This window comes from Canis lupus, chromosome 31, assembly GCF_048164855.1.
Source record: "Canis lupus baileyi chromosome 31, mCanLup2.hap1, whole genome shotgun sequence".
Lineage (NCBI taxonomy): Eukaryota > Metazoa > Chordata > Mammalia > Carnivora > Canidae > Canis > Canis lupus.
Genome location: NC_132868.1, coordinates 38,309,082 through 38,329,588, shown reverse-complemented (window position 1 = coordinate 38,329,588; position 20,507 = coordinate 38,309,082).

Genomic DNA, 20,507 nt, shown 5'->3' with positions numbered 1-20,507 from the left:
TGACTTATGCGTGATGTGAGATGGGGATGATTTTAATGTTTCTATCATAGACCAAGCTTTCACGGGTCTCTTTCTGTGCTCTCTTTTCTCTTCCCCCCCATTGATCTAGTTGTCCACCTTTAGACCCATACCATTTCGGTTTCTTACATTGTGTTAAAATACACACAAAATTTACCATTTCAACCATGTTTGAGTGTACGATTCAGTGGCATTAAGTACATTCACGTTATTGCCCAACTATCAACACTATACCTCTCCAGAATGTTTTCATCATCTCAAGCTGAAACTTTGTACCCAATAAATATTGTCCCTTCCCTCAGCTTCTAGTAACCACCATGTTGCTTTCTTTATGGCTTTGACTATTTTAGGTGCTTCACGTAAATAGAATTATACAGTGTTTGTGCTTTTGAGTTTGGCTTACTCCACTTAGCATAATGTCTTCAAGATTCATCCACGTTGAAGTACGCCAGAATTTTATTCCGTTTTAAGACTGAGAAAAACTCTAGGGCAAAGGGAGGGGATGGGAGTGTGTGTGTGTGTAAAACTCAGCAACTTTTTGATTTAATAGTATCTAGACCCCTTTCTAATATTCAAGTATAATTACTTTTTTTAAAGATTTTATTTATTTGACATGCAGAGAGCCGCAGAGGGAGACAGAGAAGCAGGCTCCCCACTGAGCAGGGAGCCAGACATGGGGCTCAATCCCAGGACCCGGGATCATGACCTGAGCCCAAGGCAGATACTCAACTGACTGAGCCACCCAGGTGCCCCTCTTATTGATTTCTTGAAAACTACTGCCTAATACCTCACTGAATGACTAAGTCCTGATTCCTTATTCCACCATTAGCTTGTTCTCAGTTTGTCACTACAAATAATGATACAAGAAATTTTTTTGGCCTTGATGCTTATGTTCTGGGTCCTGAACTGGGATTGCTAGGCCAATTTAACATTTCAGATGTTAAAAATAATGTCTGGTTACTTTCTTAAACTTTGGCCACAGCTCACACTCTTAGCAGCAGGGAATGAGAATGCCCTATTTCCCATAGCATCATTAGAAGGGGGTAATGTAACAACTTTTCTGGTTTGCTGACCTGATGAATGAAAACAGTATCTAACTTGTGTGTTTTCCACTGATATTCTTTATCATGGTCAGCAAAGGTGGTGGAGGAACTGTGGTTCCTTAAGCTCACGGTTCTTCAGTAACTCCTGGAGAGCATCTAAAAATGCAGGTGCCTGGGCTTCCCTACAGACCTCCTGAATCAGAATCTTTGGAGAAAGGCCCCGAGGATCTTTTTATATTTGCATTTTAATTTTCCCAAGGGATCCTGAGATAGCTGGCTGGGCACACATCTGACAGGTAATTGAAAATCATGAACAGAACCTATCTAGAGTTGAGAAACCCAAATTTCAAAGGCTGTGCTTTATGAATCAAATATGTAAGAAAACAATGTGCCCACATCATCATTTGGGTTGGAAATCCAACTATTCAACGTACATGTGACATTTTAATGTCATGACTCATTTATAATAAGGGATGCTCATGGGTTCCTTTCTCTGATATAGAAATGAAGCCCAAAATACTGGAGGCAACTCTGAAGACGCTGTTTTAACATAGTTTTCTGGCCAACTGTGAATCCCTTCCCAGACGGGATGAACCCTGAATATTCCATCTTTTTGAAAATGAAACAGGATCGGGGGGCAGGAGTGTTCTGGCATCGTTGCTGGACCCTGTCCCATGAAGCCTCCTCGCAGGAAGAAAACTGCTACTTCAGCTCTTCTTAGGATGGATTTGGGCAGAGGGCAGGGTTTTTCTAAAGACAAGGACCCTTCAGGAGAGGCCAGCTCAGCTGCTTGAGAGGTGCCTTGACGGGTTTGAGTAGCAAGGGGGGTGGCCTTGAGAGCAGGAAGGGGTCACCTTATTGTCACACTCCAGAAGCAGCCACCAGATGGCGAGGTTCCCTTATTTTCCTCAAAGCCCAAAGAGCTTTGAAAGTGGGAGAGAATAAATGACGTTCATTTCTGTCTTTGGATCAAACAGCAGTGAAGGGGACGGGGATGCCAGGCTTCAGGAGTCATGTCGGAGCCTCTCCCTGTGTGTCAGACGATACCACCCACCTTGCAGGGAGTCTGTAAGGAAATGCTTATAATGCGAGTGAATGCTGAGACCCCACCTGGCAAGTTCTAAGCATTCAAGAAGCTTCCTTTTGAAAAATGAAGTTAAAGTCAAGAAAGCCTCTGGTATGACAACCTCGTTTTGATTGCTTTTATGCTGAGTTCTCTTTGTTCAAACAAAGAGAATAAAACAAGAATTTCACAGATACGACACTGGAGAAGAGGTTTTTAAACAGATAAAATATCTTGTGCTGGTGAAGGTAGGACAATAAGAGCAAAAGGGCTTTATCTAAAACTGGTTCTCATATTTTGCTTTGAGAGTTAAAAAACGCTAAATCAAAGAACAATAAGTTACCTGAAAAATCTGAATGAAATAATGACAGAAGCTCAAATTATCTCATAGTAACTTTTATTTATTTATTTTTTAAGATTTTATTTATTTATTCATGAGAGATACAGAAAGAGAAGCAGAGACACAGGCAGAGGGAGAAGCAGGTTCCATGCAGGGAGCCCGACGTGGGACTCGATCCCAGGACCCGGGGATCATGCCCTGGGCCGAAGGCAGGCGCTAAACTGCTGAGTCACCTAGGGGTCCCTCATAGTAACTTTAAAAAAATATATTTTATTCATTTATTTTGAGAGACACTAGAGAGAGAGAATGCAAGCGACAGGGGGGTGCGGCAGCAGAGCCAGAAAGAGAAAGAGAATCTCCGGCAGATTCCCCACCGCCTCGAGGTGGGGTCATGGGGGAAGGCTCGATCTCACAACCCTGAGAACCCTGAGGTCCTGACCTGAGCCAAAATCAAGAGTGGGACACTTAACCAGCTGAGCCACCCAGCTGCCCCCTCATAGTAACTTTTCTAAACTTATTAGCAGACCTAATCATTTTAATATAATTCCTGGTGTAAATGTTAAAGGGCTCAATGTAATAGCCTCTACTCAATTATACACAAATTAGAATTTGTCCTAGAAGTGTAAAACACCCTGGCTTGCTCATTAGGCTTGCCTAACACTTAAAAATATTTCCGTAGCCACACTGTGGTCGTAGTTTCCATAAAGTCATTTACCAATGCATACTATACATATCATCTCAGAGAGATCAATACAGTACAAGCCCCATGCTGTTTCCTCGTAACCTGTCCAGACAAGTGCAGGAACCCAGATGCAGTCTGCCCAAGGCAACTTATTAGTGAGTGTTTCAGTTGGGGTGGTTACAGCAGCATTTAACAGAAGATCAATTCAATTGGCACCAATAAGGTAAAAAGCCTGAGGTAGGGTGATTGCAGTCCTGACTGAGGCCGTGGCTCCCTGCCGTCACTGAGGATCCAGCTTCTCTTCATTCTTCTGCTGCGCTTTGCTCATGATACTGGCTTTTGACCACAGGTTTGCAGGAAGCCTGCAGCAGATTCAAGTCAGTTGACCCTTGAAAAACACAGGTTTGAACTGCGGGAGTCCAGTTATGACTTTTTTCCCCAAAATATATAAATACAGTACTGTAAATGTATTTTCTCTTATGATTTTCTTAATAACATGTTCTTTTCTCTGGCTTTCTTATTGTAAGAATAAAGCATATAACATATATAACTTACAAAATATGTGTTAATTGATGGTTTAAGCTCTCCAAGGTTTCTGGTCAACAGAAGGCTATTAGGAATTAAGTTTAGGAGACTCACAAGTTCTACATGGATTTTCAACTTCCCAGACCATTGGTGCCTCTAGCTCCTCCCCGTCCCGACCCCCAGCCCCATTGTTCAAGAGTCAACCCTACTTCACAAGGCTCCCTTGTACCCCTTTTGAAGACTGAGAAAAACTCTTCCCCACTCGCTATCCAGAATTATAAATATGTCCACTCCTAAATTTTTCGCTGGCAAGGAAAATGGAATTTCCATGATTGGATTAGATGAATTATCATCCTCCATAGGGCTGGGGAAAGGTCCACCCTTTTCTAAACTATGTGGTCTCCTGATAACTGAACAAAATCAAGTTTTTCATCAAAGGGAAGATTAGTGGATAGAATGGCTTCAAAGTAGGTGGTCAGCAGTGTCTGCTATGCCGGGTCAGAGAAAGAGCCTAAGAGGAATCTGCTTCAAAAGCAGAGCTCATGCTTTCAAGCTATTTGCCTTGTGGGAGGAGAATAAAAGTTAAAGAATAACTGGGCAGTGCTATTCCTTTTTTTCTGAGTTGATACGGCAATCTCAACCCCTGATGATTTTTTTCGGGAAAGATGAAATACTGTGATTATGTCTCTTAAAAAGACACAAGAAATTCCCTACATGGAGGAATCAGTAATTCAGTTTTAAATTTGTAACTAGGGTGGCCCCGGGGGGGCTCAGAGGTTTAGCGCCGCCTTCAGCCCAGGGCATGATCATGGAGACCAGGGATCGAGTCCCATGTCGGGCTCCCCGCATGGGGCCTGCTTGTCCCTCCGCCTGTGTCTCTGCCTCTCTCTCTCTCTCTCTGTGTCTCTCATTAATAGATAAATAAAATCTTTAAAACAAATTGTAACTAAAAGAAATTTGGGGGGAAGAATAACTGAATCAACTAGAATACTTTCAGGTCAATGTATAGAAACCCCATCTGTGACAAGCTTCCCTTTATCACAGGAAATCCAGAGGTAGGGCGGGCGCCAGTGTTGGTGGCTTTGGCTCTTTCCATGTCTTGGTTCTGCATTCTTCAGTGTTGGCTTCAACCACAGATTGGTGGCTTCAGTGGTTCCAGGTGTCCCGGCTAGTCAAGGCAAGGTTCAAAGGGGGCAGAACAGCAGCTGCCCATTCGGAATGGCAAGGCTTTTCCAAGATGCCCTTCAGCATACTTCCTCTCCCGTTTCACCAGCCAGAGAGGTCACATGTCCATTCCTGAATCCATCACTGCCCGGAGGATGGGCTTAGTAAACATCTGGGGCGTGAGAATTCTGATTGCCAGTTTGTCCTCATTGTGATTGGGATAATCAATATCTCGTCACCTCTATAACTCCAGCAAACTAATCTGGCCCATCACATGTTTTTGTAAATAAAGTTTTATTGGACACAGCCCCACTTATTTCTTTATGTAATGTTGATCTCTGCTTTCACACTACAATGATAGAGTTGAGTACTTGTAACAGAGACCATATGGCCTGCAAAGCCTAAAACATTTTTTATCTGATATTTTATAAAAGAAAAAGTTTGCCAACTCTGATCCAGAGTGAACTGTATAGTACTTCCCTTTATTTGCTTCAAACTATCTTCTGAAAATGGCCAGTTTTAAGTAGTGTAGATTGCCCTCCCCATTGCTAGTGGGCATCCTCCCGTCCATTGAGGGTCTGAATAGAACAGCAGAGGAAAGAAGAATTCACACTTTTTTCCCTGCCTCACTTGTGAGCTAGAAAATCCTACCTGAAAAAAAAAATCCCACCTGATCAGCCCCTTCCCTTGAACGGGGGTTTATACTGTCAGCTTCCTGGGTTCTTGGGTCTTCAGATTCTGACTGAATTACACCACTGGCTTTCCTAGGTTTCCAGCTCGCAGATTGCAAATGGCAGAGTGTGGGATCAACCTCCATAATTACAGGAGCCAATTTCTTATAGAATCTCTCTCTCTCTCTCTCTCTCCTTCTGTGTACACACACACACACACACACACACACACACACACACACTCATAAGTATATTGGTTTATATGTATGTTTGTTTCTCTGGAGAACCCTGACAACTACAGGATGAAACCTAGGTTTATCTCAACCATAGTTACATGATTAGATATATTTTACCAATTGCCCATGTGATTTTTCCAAATTGAAAAACCCGGATCCCCATAACATACCCACATAAAATCAAATCACTGACTTTCCCAACATTCACGCTGCTTATATAGTGTTCCAGCCAGGGGTGTACTAGATCCGGTTTTTACTGACTTACACGGGTTGATTGCTAGCATTTCTTTCAAACTGTGTTCAGTGGCCTAGGTAGTATAAAATTGAGCATGGTGGGTATAGCTATACCACAGGAATCGGCAAACATTCCAAACAGAGGTTGTTGGATTTTTTCCCCGCCTGAAGATCTGGTTGTTAAACACTTGCCAGCACACCGTGACTCCAGCAATTACTAGTACATTTTACGTACCTATTTCTGTTATATAACTGCATGCCAGAGAATGTCTGTATGTGATTGGGACATTGCCAATATATAATCAGTTTAAAATGAATGTCATCTGAAATAATTAGTCAATTAAATAAGTCTGAATCATTCTGAACTCTTACTTTGTTCTGGGGTGACAGTAGTGTTTACTGAGATCCAAAGCAAAGCCCAAGGTTTAGAGAGGTTTGTCTAAATATAAAAAGTGCACTCATTCATTTAAACAAATATTTATTAAGCATCTAGTAAGTCCCAGGCCATAATGGCTCACTAAAGACCTGAGCCCTGTTCAACGAAGCCTTTCATTCTAGTGTAGGAGATAGAAGTTAAACAAATAATCACATAAATGAATACAAAATTAACAGTGGAACAGAAGGAAAAAAACAGAGGTCTTTACAAGTGTGGAAAACCAGCCGACCGTGAGAGGAACTGAGAGACAGTCACTCTATCTGGATCACAGAGAGTAAGAGTAAGAAGAGACTTCCGATCTGAAATCTGTATTTTAGGGAAATCTATCTTCCAAGAGCTCCTGGAAAAACATGCCAGTCTAAGAATAAGGGGGACCCATGTGAATGGTTTTAAACAAGGGAGTATCAGGATTAGATTTGCATTTTCAAAAGATCACTGGCTGCAGGCGACAAATGAATTGTGGAATGGGAGGAATAAACAGAAGGAGATAAATCTTTTGGCTGCTGCAGCCATTTTGGTGGGGGATTATGGAAGTTCAAACCAGGGCATTAGCAGGGGAAATAGTGAGAAATATCTGGGGCCACATCTGAACTAACTGGGGTTCCTAAGAAACACTTCAAGAAGCTTGTAATGTAACTGAAGAGGTGACTCACAGGTATGAAATCACAGAAACAGTGTATAATTAGGAAGTAAACCGAGAAGTTCAAATTTTAAGGGACATAGGAATTGAGAGTGAAAAATGGGTCAGCACTCCAATGGTGAGGATTTGGAGAGAGAAGCCAGGGGCAAAAGGCAGCAAGAGTCAGGACAGTGAAGGAAGAGGCCTATAGATATGGCACATCGTGGGCAAGAACACATCTTGTTGGATATGCAGGGAAAGGCCAAATTACGAGAACTTGAAAGGGCCAGAGTTTGAAAGTCTTGATGTGAAATTAAAGAATGAGCCATTACAAATGGTTTACATAGGAAGAGTACAAGATGAAAGCAACATTTAAGAAAGTTCAGTTTAACCAAACTCTGTGATTAATTCAACTAGGAAAAACTTGCTGCCTGCATGGTTGTTGAATGGTGGGCTGGACTTAGGTGCTGGCAATTAGGAATGGAGATGAGGGATGGATATTAGGAACATCCAGCAGGTTGGAGATGTTGAATTTGCTTTAGACCACAATGAGCTTGAAAAGATGATGAGTGGGAGCACCTGGGTAGCTTAGTCTGTTAACCATCTGCCTTTGGCTCAAGTCATGATCCTGGGGTCCTGGGATCAAGCACCCACATGAGGCTCCCCACTCAATGGGGAGTCTGATTATCCCTACCCTCTCTCCCTCTCTCCCTCTCTGAGAGCTCATGCTCTCTCTCCCAAATAAATAAATAAATAAAATATTTTTAAAAAATGATGATGAGTACTCCAGTAATAAATGCCCAGTAGACAATATAGACTGGATGATATTCTTTGTAGTCTTCTGCACTATTTACAATCCCATGTTGTCTTTCCTCATTAGGGTTCCTAAAAGGAATGTTCCTTGATTTGCTCAAAGGAAATTTCTACCTTCTAAAGCATTTGGCAAGACTTTACAGAATAAAATATTTTAATATATCATTTCAATTTCATATTAAATAACATTTTGACATAATAAAACTGAATTACCCAAGTAGTCATAGGCTTGCTTGTATTCTTCACCAGTTTTATTAAGTAATTACTAATTTTTAGAAAATTTGAACTATAGATAGAATCCTATTTTAGTGAGCTTGAGGAGATAAAAATAACATAGTATTTAGCTTCTATTAAAATTAATGGGTATTATAATCTATAGCAAAAACAGCTTCAGGAGGTATTGTTGATTTTTATAGAGAAACTCATACAATCATATCTTATTTACTAATCTTCTCTACTTTATTAATACCCCACATCCATTGTGCCTTTTTGTCAGAGATGAAAGTAATCTTCATCCCTCCATCCTCTTGCCCTTCAACTCTTCTGCAATGAACTACCACCAAAATACTAATAGAGTGTTTTGCAGAAAACCTCAAAATCTCAAATTTCAAAGATCCAAACACTACAAATTAGAAACTCCAAAAGAACAATGTCTTTACTACAGAAATTAGCTTCAGAGTGGATAACAACTGTTGAAGGCATCTGCTAAGTGGAATTTTTAATTTAATGGAATTTGTTATAACTCCATCAGTAAAGTACAATTGCTGTGCACCATCTGTTGTGGCTTTTAAATTGCCTTGCTTTTTTAGAACCGGATGTAACGATCACATCCATTAAAATGGAATACTACTTTCTTTACCAACTTTTCATCTTTCCCTTTATTTTCTGTGCTATTAGAATCATTAGAAGATAAATTAGTAAGACTAAACACAATCTCAAGAGTCAAAGGGGCAACTCAACAATAGAAGAACAAACCACTTCATTAAAAAATGGACAAAGAACTCAATAGACATTTCTCCAAAGATATACAAGGGCTGATGAGCACGTGAAAAGATGCTCAGCATCACTAATCGTTAGGGGAATGCAAATGAAAACCACAATGACAAACCACTTCACACCCATTAGGATGTCTAGTACAAAATAGAAAAACAAACTAAAAACAGAGAATAAGTGGTGGCAGGGCTGTGGAGATGTTGGAACCCACATACTGCTGGTAGGAAGGCACAATGGTGTGGATGCTAAGGAAAACCATATGGCATTTTCTCAAACAAATAAAAACAGCCATCTGATCCAGCAATATCACTTCCGGGTATATCCTTAAAGAATTAAAGGCAGGGACTCAAACAGTTATTTGTACACCAATACTCCTAGCAGCATTATTTGCCATAGTCAAAAGGTGGAAGCAACTCAAATGTCTATTGAGAGACGAACAAAGAAGCAAAATGTGGTATATACACACAATAGAATATTATTCAGCCTTGAAAAGGCAGGGAGTTCTGGCACATACTACAACATAAATGGCCTCAAGGACATCATGCTAAGTGAAATAATCCGGTCATAAAAGAACAAATATTGTTCGATTACAATATGAGTTACCAGGGTAGTCAAATTCATAGAGATAGAAAGCAAATGGTGTCTGTCAGGTGCTTGGGAGAAGGGGAAATGGGGAGTCCTTTAATGGGTTATAGAGTTTCAGTTTAGGAAGATGAAAAAAGTTCTGGAGATCGATGGTGGTGATGGTTGCACAACAACAACAATGTGCTTAATGTCCCTGAACTGGACACTCAAAAATGATTAGAAAAATATACACACATATATACACACGTATAGTGTATTTTAGCACAATAAGAGACAAAAGGACCCAGGGGAGAAGTCTAATGACTGAAAGAACCTAATAAATGGCTTAAAGTTGAGCCAAATCAGTTGAATTATGCATCACTTGGCACATCCACTTCATCAGACTGGGCCTCCAGTGTCCATCACACCGCAGTGTCGGTACTGATGGATATCATGGTGCAAAAGGCTGAAAGCAAAGAAGAAAAAGGGATCATTCGGGGGAGCTGTGGGGAATAGGGCTACAGGAATGTCTTCTCAAGAATAATTTCTTATTTTTCTCCCAGGCAGGGCCAAAAGGCAGCTAAGGGAGCCTTCAGAACATCATCTGGAAAAGCAGCTAAGGGAGCCTTCAGAACACAGATTGCACTGAGGGAAACTCCGTCATCCAAATCTTACCCTTAGAATACACATTTCATGGTTAAACTTTTTCCTGTTTAAGAAAATAGAGGAACTGAAGTTTGTGTTATATATGCTGTTATTATAAATTTAATGCATATATATATGTATATATATACACACATGTATATATAGTGGGCTTTTTTTTAGATTTATTTATTTATTTATTTATCCGTGAGAGGCACAGAGAGAGAGAGAGAGAGAGGCAGAGACATAGGCAGAGGGAGAAGCAGGCTCCATGCAGGGAGCCCGATGTGGGACTCGACCCCAGGTCTCCGGAATCACACCCTGGGCTGAAGGCAAGTGCTAAACCGCTGAACCACCCAGGCTGCCCTATATAGTGTCATATGTAGGTTTGTCATTATTCCCTGCTGTCTAAAATAATGGGCATTACAGTCAATTACCTAAAAGAATAAAATATTGCCTCTAAAAACTCACAAATACATTTAGAGTCTAAGAGGTCTCTATTCACACCTCTCAGAGGTGGTTTCATATAACCCACTTCTCCTAGGGCTCCCTTCCTCCATTGGTTCTCTCACTCTCTTAAATTTCTTTGTATGTTTGAATCATAGTGCAATACTTCCCCTATTGTCATTTGATTTTGCATTTTGTTTTGTATTAAAAGATACATATGCAAAAGTAAATGGAATAGGTGAAACAAAATTGGCAAAATTTGAAGGTGGAGGATGGGTGCATAGGGTTTCATCATATTGGAATATAAGAATTCTGAAAAACAAAGCGTGGGAGCAAAAGAAAATTTCTAAAAATTCTAATTAGTATTCCCAGGGCACTATGGGATGACATTTCATTCATGAAATAAGAATGAGAAAGAAAAAAAACAAAAACAAAAAATTCTTTAGGAGGTCCAGTATATGAGTAACAAGAATCTTAAGAAGGAGACTACAGGAAGTGGAGGGGGAGGTAAATAACAAAAAAATAATTCAGTAACACTTTCCTGAACTGAAGGACCTAAATTGAAAAGCCAAAAAATCATGAAGTGTAATGAATGGAGAAAGAACTACACTAGGACACATCTTGGGAAATTTTGACAGCCTGGAAACAGAGACAATTCACTGATCTAATCATCTTCTTAGTTCCTTACCATCTTCATGAACTTTCTTCAGCTTAAACTCAACGGTCAACGGTTCTAATCAATTCCTTGGAGAGAACCTCCTCTTCTTTGTCCTTCTTATGCTTTCTCATCTGTCCTGAACAAAATCATAACCTGGGTTAAATTAAATTTTCCTTCCACTCCATTACTGTACCAGCACAACTGAACATAAAGATGGGAAAACAGTCATGTTGATGAATGTCTTTTAAAATTCATCATCATTAACCTCAGGTAGGCCCTTCCTGCTGCCGAGCAATCAGAGGATATTACCGTCCTGTGTTCACTTTCCTGCTTTCTTAGACAACTCCCTCATGCTCGCATCTCTTTCCTCCACCCTCCTCCACCTCCTTCCCCACCCACTCTCCACTGTTGCCCTTGCTTTCCATATTGCTGAGGAAACGGAAGCTATCAAAGACTTCCCATGAGCCTCACCTTGCCTATCTACCTATCCTCCCACATCTGCAGTCTCTCCTGTTCCTGGAGGTAAACTAACCACTCTCCCCCCTAAAGCCATCCCTTTTGCTTGAGTACTAGGTCCAAGCCCTCTTAGAAACACCACTCCAGCCATTCTTCTTTCTTTTTCTTCATTTTTTATCACACTTTTAAGTTTCTCCTTTAGAGCATATTATTCCCAAGAGCACACAAACTACTGCCATTTATCACAGCTTTAGAAAGAAATTCCCCGGACCCACACCTTCCTTTACCTGCCACTCCATTGGTTTCCTTCCCTTTATAATGAAACTCTTTGGAAATTATACTCACTGTCTCCAGAGTATTTTCTCTTACTTACTTGAACTAAGTAGGTTCATCCTCAACATGCCACCAGGATCATCGATTAACAATTACCTCCATGTTGCTAAATACAGTGATCAAGTCTCATTTTACTTGGCCCATGGAAGCATCGGATACAATTGGCACTCCTTCTTCCTGGATACGCTTTCTTCAGTTGTCTTCTAGAACATCACATCCTCCAAAGTTGTAATTTTTATTCTACTGACCATTTGTGAGTATTTTTTGCTAGTTCCTTCTCATGATCTCCTATCTCTAAAAGTTGAAGAACTCCAAATCTGAAAGCCCTTAGACCTCTTCTCTTTTCTAGCTTATCTAGGTTATCTCACCTGGCATCTTGACTTTAAAATCTACCTATTGCTGACTGTTCCCAGATTTCTATCTCCAGTCCTGAACTCCATACCAGTATATCCAACTCCCTTTTTAAGTTGTCTTTTTAAATTTCTAGTAAGCTTCTCTAACTTTGCACATCCAATATTAAGCTCTTAATCTTTCCTTCAAAACCCATTCTACTTCCAATCTTTCCTATCTCTATTAATGGCAAATCCATACTTTTCAGTTGCACAGGCAAGGAAAACAAAATGTGGCTCAAAAAAGGAGAATGCTATCGTAAGTGGTTTGGATTTTTAGAAAAATCTATATCAGCATAAAATATGAGTGCTAAAGATAGATCTAACCCAAAATTACACTGAGATTGTATTTGGAAGATGAAAAAGTTATATGTGTAGGTCTCTGAATACAGGTAATGCAAGGATTAACAATGTAAAAGAGCTGAATACTCTTCTTCCATAACAATAGGTTATTAAATAATGACACATAAACCAGTGTGAGCATGGTTTAATAAGCTCTGCATAACTAATTAAATTATAATTAAATCTATAAATTAAATTTTAAAATAATTTATAATTAAAATTATAAACCAATGTAAACTCTGATAAATTTAATAGATATATTTTGGTATTATGTTTGAAATGACCATGGTGAGAGTCATAATGCTTAACATCATATGTAAAAACCGGTTGTATGAGTACCAGCAGAAAATACGGAGTCTCACTGGAATCTTTATAGGAGAAATTTGGAAAGAGATGGATACCTGGGACTTTCTAACATGTGTGAGTTGTTAAGCAATACATGTTATTTCCACAATCAGAAAAGCATAAATATTTTAACTGAATTTCTAAAATGCATAATCATTTCATTATTCATAGTGATCATTCATGGTAATGTATCTCATTTACTAGCTAGAAAACGCTTTTTAGGTGCCTGAATGCTAAGATTGCATTTTTTGTAGAAGTGCAATTTTTCTCCTCTATTGATGTACTTGATATTCAATATGGATTCTTATAGCTTGCCCATCTGAAGAGTGTATTTCTTAGTTTGAAATATGTACGCGATATGCTTCAAAAGAGGCTACATGATATGATAAAAAAGTAAAAGTGATGAAGCCAAATTATTAGTATATTATGTACAAGCCTTGAATGAAATGTGAAAATAAATTTTGTATTTTTATTAAAGGTACAATGTAACACAGAAATCTCATTATGAGCCTTCTTATGTGTCCTTTTGTTTATATAGATGATTTCGAATGAAATAGAAATTAAATCAAATCACTCAATGTTTACTTTAAATTATCTTCCACCTATAAGATACTATATACGAAGTTTTATGGATCATTTAAGGAAAGAAATATTTTTGTTCTCAAATTATAACCTGGCAGGGAAATATGACAGAGATTGAATGTGAATTGTATATCCAAATCTAGAACCTTGGAAATGATAATGTGTCTGTCCTACTATAAACATATAGTTCCCAGCCTCCCCTGAAGAGAATTTAGCCAAAGTGATATAAGTTAGAGTGTTTGATTTGAGCTTCTAAGAAAGCCCTTCTCTTCTCTTCTACTTTTATCACCTAGACTCATTTGAATGACTATAGTTCCAGTAGCAATTTTGAACCAGGAAGCAGTCTTGATAGTGAAAAGTCAATATACTCATGAAGTATGATAGAACAGAAAGGCAGAAGGAGCACTATTCCTGATCACATCATACCAGCCCTGCACACCCTATATTCTGATTTCTTTTAGAAAAAAAAATAAATTCACGAACTTGAATCATGTTTCAGTCTCTCTCTCTCTCTCTCTTTTTAATTTCCTGCAGTATCCAATTCTAGTTTTAATTAATACAGGACATAAGATATAATCAAGCAAAATGTTCAAAAATAATATACAATTATATTTTGCTGAAAGAAGCAATGGCACATGACAGTACACAATATTGAATAGCACAAATGAATCACGCAGAGGCAGTATCCAGTGTCCAAGTGTTGAGTCTCGACTCTGAAAATACATAGAGAAATTTTATATACTATAGAGGAGTCACTCAAATTATCAGAATAAGGTGGAATTTTTAATAAACAATGATGAAACAACTGGATAATCATTTGGAAAAGATAAAATTCGATCCATATATCACTTCACGTAGCAGGATAAATTGCAAGTGCATCAGAAATATAAAGTGTTAAATAAAAAACAAGAGCACAAAACAATGGAACAAAATGTGGATGAATTCCTTCACAAATTGGCAATGAGTAAAGCTGTTATACATATTATATATGCTATGTATAATAAAACATATTGTATTTTTATAAGTATAATTCAAAATACAGAAGCAATAACAAAAAGACAAACTTGATGGCATCAAAATTTTAAACTTTTGAATGTCAAAATAAAAACCCTGTAAGTAATATTAAAAAGAAAAATAAATGACAGGAGAAAATATTTTCAATTTTTATTATTTCTAAGAGATGTCTCCCTAGCACAAAAAGAGCCCCTAAAATTTTATTTTATTTTATTTTATTTTATTTTATTTTATTTTATTTTATTTTATTTATTTTATTTTATTTTATTTATTTTTTTAGAGAGGGAGAGGGATGGAGTAGGGGCAGAGAGAGAGGGAGAGAGAGAATCTTAGGCAGGCTCCATGTCTGTTGCAGAGCCCTACTGGAGGCTCGATCTCATGAGTTTGAGATCATGACCTGAGCAGAAATCAAGAGTCCAATGCTCAACAGACTGAGCCACCCATGCACCCCGAATAAAACAACAATTCAATAGAAAAATGAGCAAAAGCCATAGCCTACAGGCTCATATGAAAAGGAAGGCAAATAAACCCTGAACATATTAAAAGATGTTTGACCTCACTCGTAATAAAAGAATGTAAATTAAAAACACATGGAGAAACCATTTCTCATCTAACAAATTTGCAAAAATTTAATAGTCGATAAAACTGCTGTAAGCGTTAGGAGAAACCAAGCCCTCTTATTCATTGTTCATGGAGATACAATTTGGTTCAACCGCATGGAGAGAAATGTGGTGATACACAGGCTTCCCCCATTATCCACAGTGTCACTTCCTGCCAGTTCAGTTACCCACAGTGAACTGTGGTCCATGGCAGATGATCTGAGTATTGGCAGAAGGTCAACAGTAGCCTAACGCTACGTCACCATGCCCACCTCATTCCCCTCACTTCATCTCATCACATAGGCATTTTATCATTTCCTGTCATTGCAAGACGAGTGGGAGTGTAATAAGATATTTTGAGAGAGACCACATTCATGTAATTTTTACTGTATATTGTTATAACTGTTTCATTTTATTAGTAGTAATTGCTATTTTTACTGTGCCTAGTTTATGAACTCAGCTTTATCATAGGTATGTATGTATAAGACAAAACATAGTATATACAGAGTTCAGTACTACCGCCCAGGTGCAGGTAACCACTGGGGGTCTTTGAATGTTTAACGAGGGACTACAGTATAATGAAACTACAGATACTTTTATTCTTTGATTCAACAATGCCACTTCTAAAAATGTAATGTTATACTTGTTATTTTATACTAAATTTCCATATGTGTTTTCAGAGCTCAGAATCAATATTCAGGTGCTATAGACTGCCTCTCCACACTTTATTTGTGCTATTCCATAAGCTACGTGTGCTATGTGCCATTTCTTCTGTTATTAAACTGTAATTTTTTATATTATTCTGTAGTATACCTATAGACATGAAAGTGATATATGCAGCATTATTTATAGCAGTAAAAGATTATCAAAACATACAAATAAAATTAGTAAAACACCAGAAGAATGAAAGTACATCTCTGTAATGGGAATTATGTAACTTTCTCAAGATGGATAAAACTATTTTTAAAAGTATTGATATGAGAGAACTCTAGGATGTAATGTTATAAAAAAATCAAGATAGTAAACAATGTATATAGTATAACTTTTATGAGGCTTCACACATACACATACACACTCTTACAGAAACACACACAAGACAGGAAGCTAAATTTTTAAATGGTGTCTATTAAGGAGTAGAAAGAAGTAACATTTTCCTGAATATTCTTTGGTTTGAAGTTTTAAATTTAGGACCATGCTTTGTTTTTAATTGTAAAATCATAGAAATGTTTTACATATTAAAAAGTAAGGTTTAGGGCACCTGACTGGCTCAGTTGGACATATTAAAAAGTAAGGTTTAGGGCACCTGACTGGCTCAGTTGGTAGAGCATGAGACTCTTGATCTCGAGCCCCACTTTGGGCATAAAGTTTACATTAAAAAATAAAATAAAATTTAAATTTTAAAATAACACTAAAACTGGAGCGCCTGGATGGCTCAGGTGGTTAAGCATCTGCCTTGGGCTCAGATCATGATCCCTGGGTCCTGGGATGGAGCCTGGAGTTCCAGAAGAATCTGCTTCTCCCTTGCCCTCTGCCCCTCCCCCCACTCGTGTGTGTGTGTGTGTGTGTGTGTGTGTGTGTGTGTGTCTTTTTCTCTTGTTTGCTCACTCTCTCAAATTGGTAAATAAAATCTTTAAACAATAATAATAATGCTAAAATGGAGAGTAAATGAAACAAATAAATCTAACCATAACCACACATAGAAAAGCATTATTTCAAGTAATTTTAGAACATAGTAGCTATGTATACTTAGAGGGATATATATTCCAAGGACAAAAGAGAACTGTAAAAAAATCTCAAACTTTACTTGTCAAGGTAACTATTAGTGGTAATGCTGATGTTACCAGCTTGAAATCATTTAGTAAATATAATAAATGATTATGCTTATGTTATTAGAAACCAGGATGGTCAGCGTAAATAGAAAATCAAAGAAATTGAGAAAATGATTGGAAATTGAAGTATCTATAAATTTATGACTTCCTAATTTTTATATGGAAATAATTTCAAAATTAAAGTCGTAAAAATAATACAAAGAAAATCTTTTAACCAATTTCTTCATTTACTATTATTTCACTCCATTTGCTTTATCTACACACATGTAATTATTTTTCAGAAATGTGCATAAATCATGGTTGAGTGTATATTTTTGAGAATAAAGATATTTTCTTTCACATAATTACTAACTTCAGTAAACTTAACACTGATTCAATACTTCCTTTTAATTACATGTCATAGTCCAAGTTTGTCAATTGACCCAATATCGTCCTTCATTGTGGTTTTTTCCTCCAGCTTAGGATCCAGTCTAGAATCAGGAATTACAGTCAGAGTTTACACCTCTTTGATCTCCTTTAGTTTGGAACATTTTCTCAGTATTTCTTTGCTTTATAGAAAATTGACTTCTGAGAAGAATTTTTAGAATAGAATATTCCTCATTTTGAATTTGTCTGATGTTCCTTTGATTAGGTTGAGGTTGTACATTCCTAGGTAGACTACTATATACTTATGTCCTTCCCAGAGTATCACATGGGTGATATTAATTTTAATCACTTGATGAGGATACTTTTGGGGGGGTTGGGGTTTTTGCTGTTTTCCTTAAAGATTTTATTTATTTGACACAGAGAGAGAGAGAGAGAGAGTACAAGCAAGGAGAGCAGCAGGCAGAAGGAGAGAGAGAAGCAGGGTCCCCACGGAGCAGGGAGCACAATGTGGGGCTCAATCCCAGGACCCTGGGATCTTGACCCCAGCTGAAGACAGATGTTTAATCAATGGAGCCCCCCAGGAGCCCTAATAAAGGTATTTTTGATTAATGTACGTATCATCATCATTATCATCACATAATTTTTAAAAAAAAACACGTTTTAGCTCTGTCCATAGACAGGGTCTGGTCCATAATGCTCTGGGAGCAATAATCACCTCTACTGCCCAAGTTTAGGTCTCTAAATGCCATTCCCCAATACAAGGTACCAGAAATTCTTGGAGAAATGGCTACCCCCCCACCCCCCTCCACCCCCCCGTCTAGAGTAGGGAATTTACAACGTGATGTAAGAGTACCCTGTTGTACCACAAAGCAAGGAAGTTCTCAGAGTCTAAGTGAGTCATGTCAAAAGACTCTGGAACCAGCTTGAAGAGGATCTCATAGGCCAAAGACAGGACAATCAGAGCATTAGAAAGAAAAAAAGAAATAACTGTAATTAATTGGTATGCATTGCCTATATAAAAATCCATAAACCCATGATGATACACCATTCAAAGGACAAGCCTGCTGGGCTCGTTTGCTCCAACGTGCCTTTGTGTCCCCGTCTGACCAGTTGAGCATATTCTGCTTAATCTGACAGGACTCAACTTTCAAGATCCAGCTCAGATACCACTTTCTCCGAGAAGCCTTCCCTAAAACCTCTGTGTAGCTCAACATTTCTCCAGATTTCAGTGGAGCTCATTGTATCTGCTTCTTCACATACATGTATCCTACTGTACTGAAATTGCTTGTTTACCTGTATTTTTCTCTCTAGACTAGAAGTAAATAAATACAAGACCTGTCTGGGTTTTATTTATTTTGTTGTTCCCACTGCCTAGCACATGCTTATAGACAATTTCATATATAACATTATGTGTTGTGAATAAAAGGACCGATTTCAATATTACCCCTGTGTCTTCTTCATCACACAATGCAGATTTGTCTGTGTTTTAGAAAATGATCGAATGTAATTGGATAGCTGGCTATTTTAGCCAACATGCCCAATTTTTACCACCACAGATCTTTTAAAAGATTTTTTCCATCTATCATCTATTGCATTATCCCTAACTAAACTACAAAGATGCTCCCAAAGTCTTTCTCTGATTTGTATTCTTAGACAATAACTTCCTACACTATTTTTATTTATCCTAGTCTATTTTGTCCCACTAACGATATGTCTGCACACACAGATCTACTGATAAAGTAGGGTGGGAAGTGTTAAAGTCAACTGCAACTGGTGGCCTGACCTGGCTGTGCTCTTTTTGAAAATAGTAGCTGGTGGTCTAAAACAACTTTTTTTTTTCTTTTTAATGTCAATTGGTACAACATCTGGAACACCCTCGTGGTAACTTATGTCGTGTTTTCTCTAGTAGGTTGCCTGTATCCCTCTTGCAGTCTCTCAGTGCGCGTGGAACCTTTCACGCGTGTGCAGATACATCCACCCCTAGGTCTCTGTGGACTCTTAAGCATTAATAGTTGAGATGCTGCAGACGATGTAAAACATTGGTCAAAGTCATGTGCAAACACGCTAACATGCTTCAGGAAAGCCCTCTCCTACACACGGTGGAAGGATTCTCATTTAGGCCACGGGCAGGTGAGATGCACTAGGTGCGCTCAGTGCGCTGCTCAATGTCCTTTCTGCTTGGGACCAATCCCCCAGGTGCTGAGGCGCAGGTGGAAAGCGGTGAGGGCGGCGGGGCCGGCGCTCCCGGAGCGCGGGAGAGAGGCCCGGAGGCCGGTCGCTGGCCGCGGTGCTGAACGCGCTCCCGGCCGATCCCAAGGCCGCGCCCGCAGAGCCCGGGGTGGGCGGGATGCGCAGGCGCCAGGCTCCGCCGGAGGCCGCGGGGCAGGGGGCAGGGGGCGAGCAGGCCGGTCCAGGGCGTCACCTCGCGAGGGGCCTCCGAGGCTTTCCACGGGGCACCGCTCCTGCCCCTTAACAGCAACCGCAGTAACGGTATCGCGGCCGCAATCTCTTCTTTATTGAGATCCAGCGGTGTCCCCCATCCTTGACACCCACTCCAAGTGGTCCCCAAAACATCCTCTCTGTTTAAGATAAAAAAGGTTGGTGACCACAGCTACACAAATGCATCTCCCTGAATGATGCTTCCAAAAAATGTTTACTGAGCACCCTCCCCGTGCCACCCCCCAGCCTGGGCTCCTTCTCCTTTGCCTTCTCCACCCCCCAGCCTGGGCTCCTTCTCCTTTGCCTTCTCCATCCCCCCAGCCTGGGCTCCTTCTCCTTTGCCTTCTCCATCCCCCCAGGCTGGGCTCCTTCTCCTTTGCCTTCTCCATCCCCCCAGGCTGGGCTCCTTCTCCTTTGCCTTCTCCATCCCCCCAGCCTGGGCTCCTTCTCCTTTGCCATCTCCATCCCCCCAGCCTGGGCTCCTTCTCCTTTGCCTTCTCCATCCCCCCAGCCTGGGCTCCTTCTCCTTTGCCTTCCCCACCCTCCCACCCGGTCCCGTTCCTTAGGCTCCTCCTTCCCCGCCCCCATCCCGAGGTTTGCACAAGGCGAAGTAATCTCTTCCTCAAGTCCCCTCCCTACCACCGCTGAGATGAAGCACTGTACAA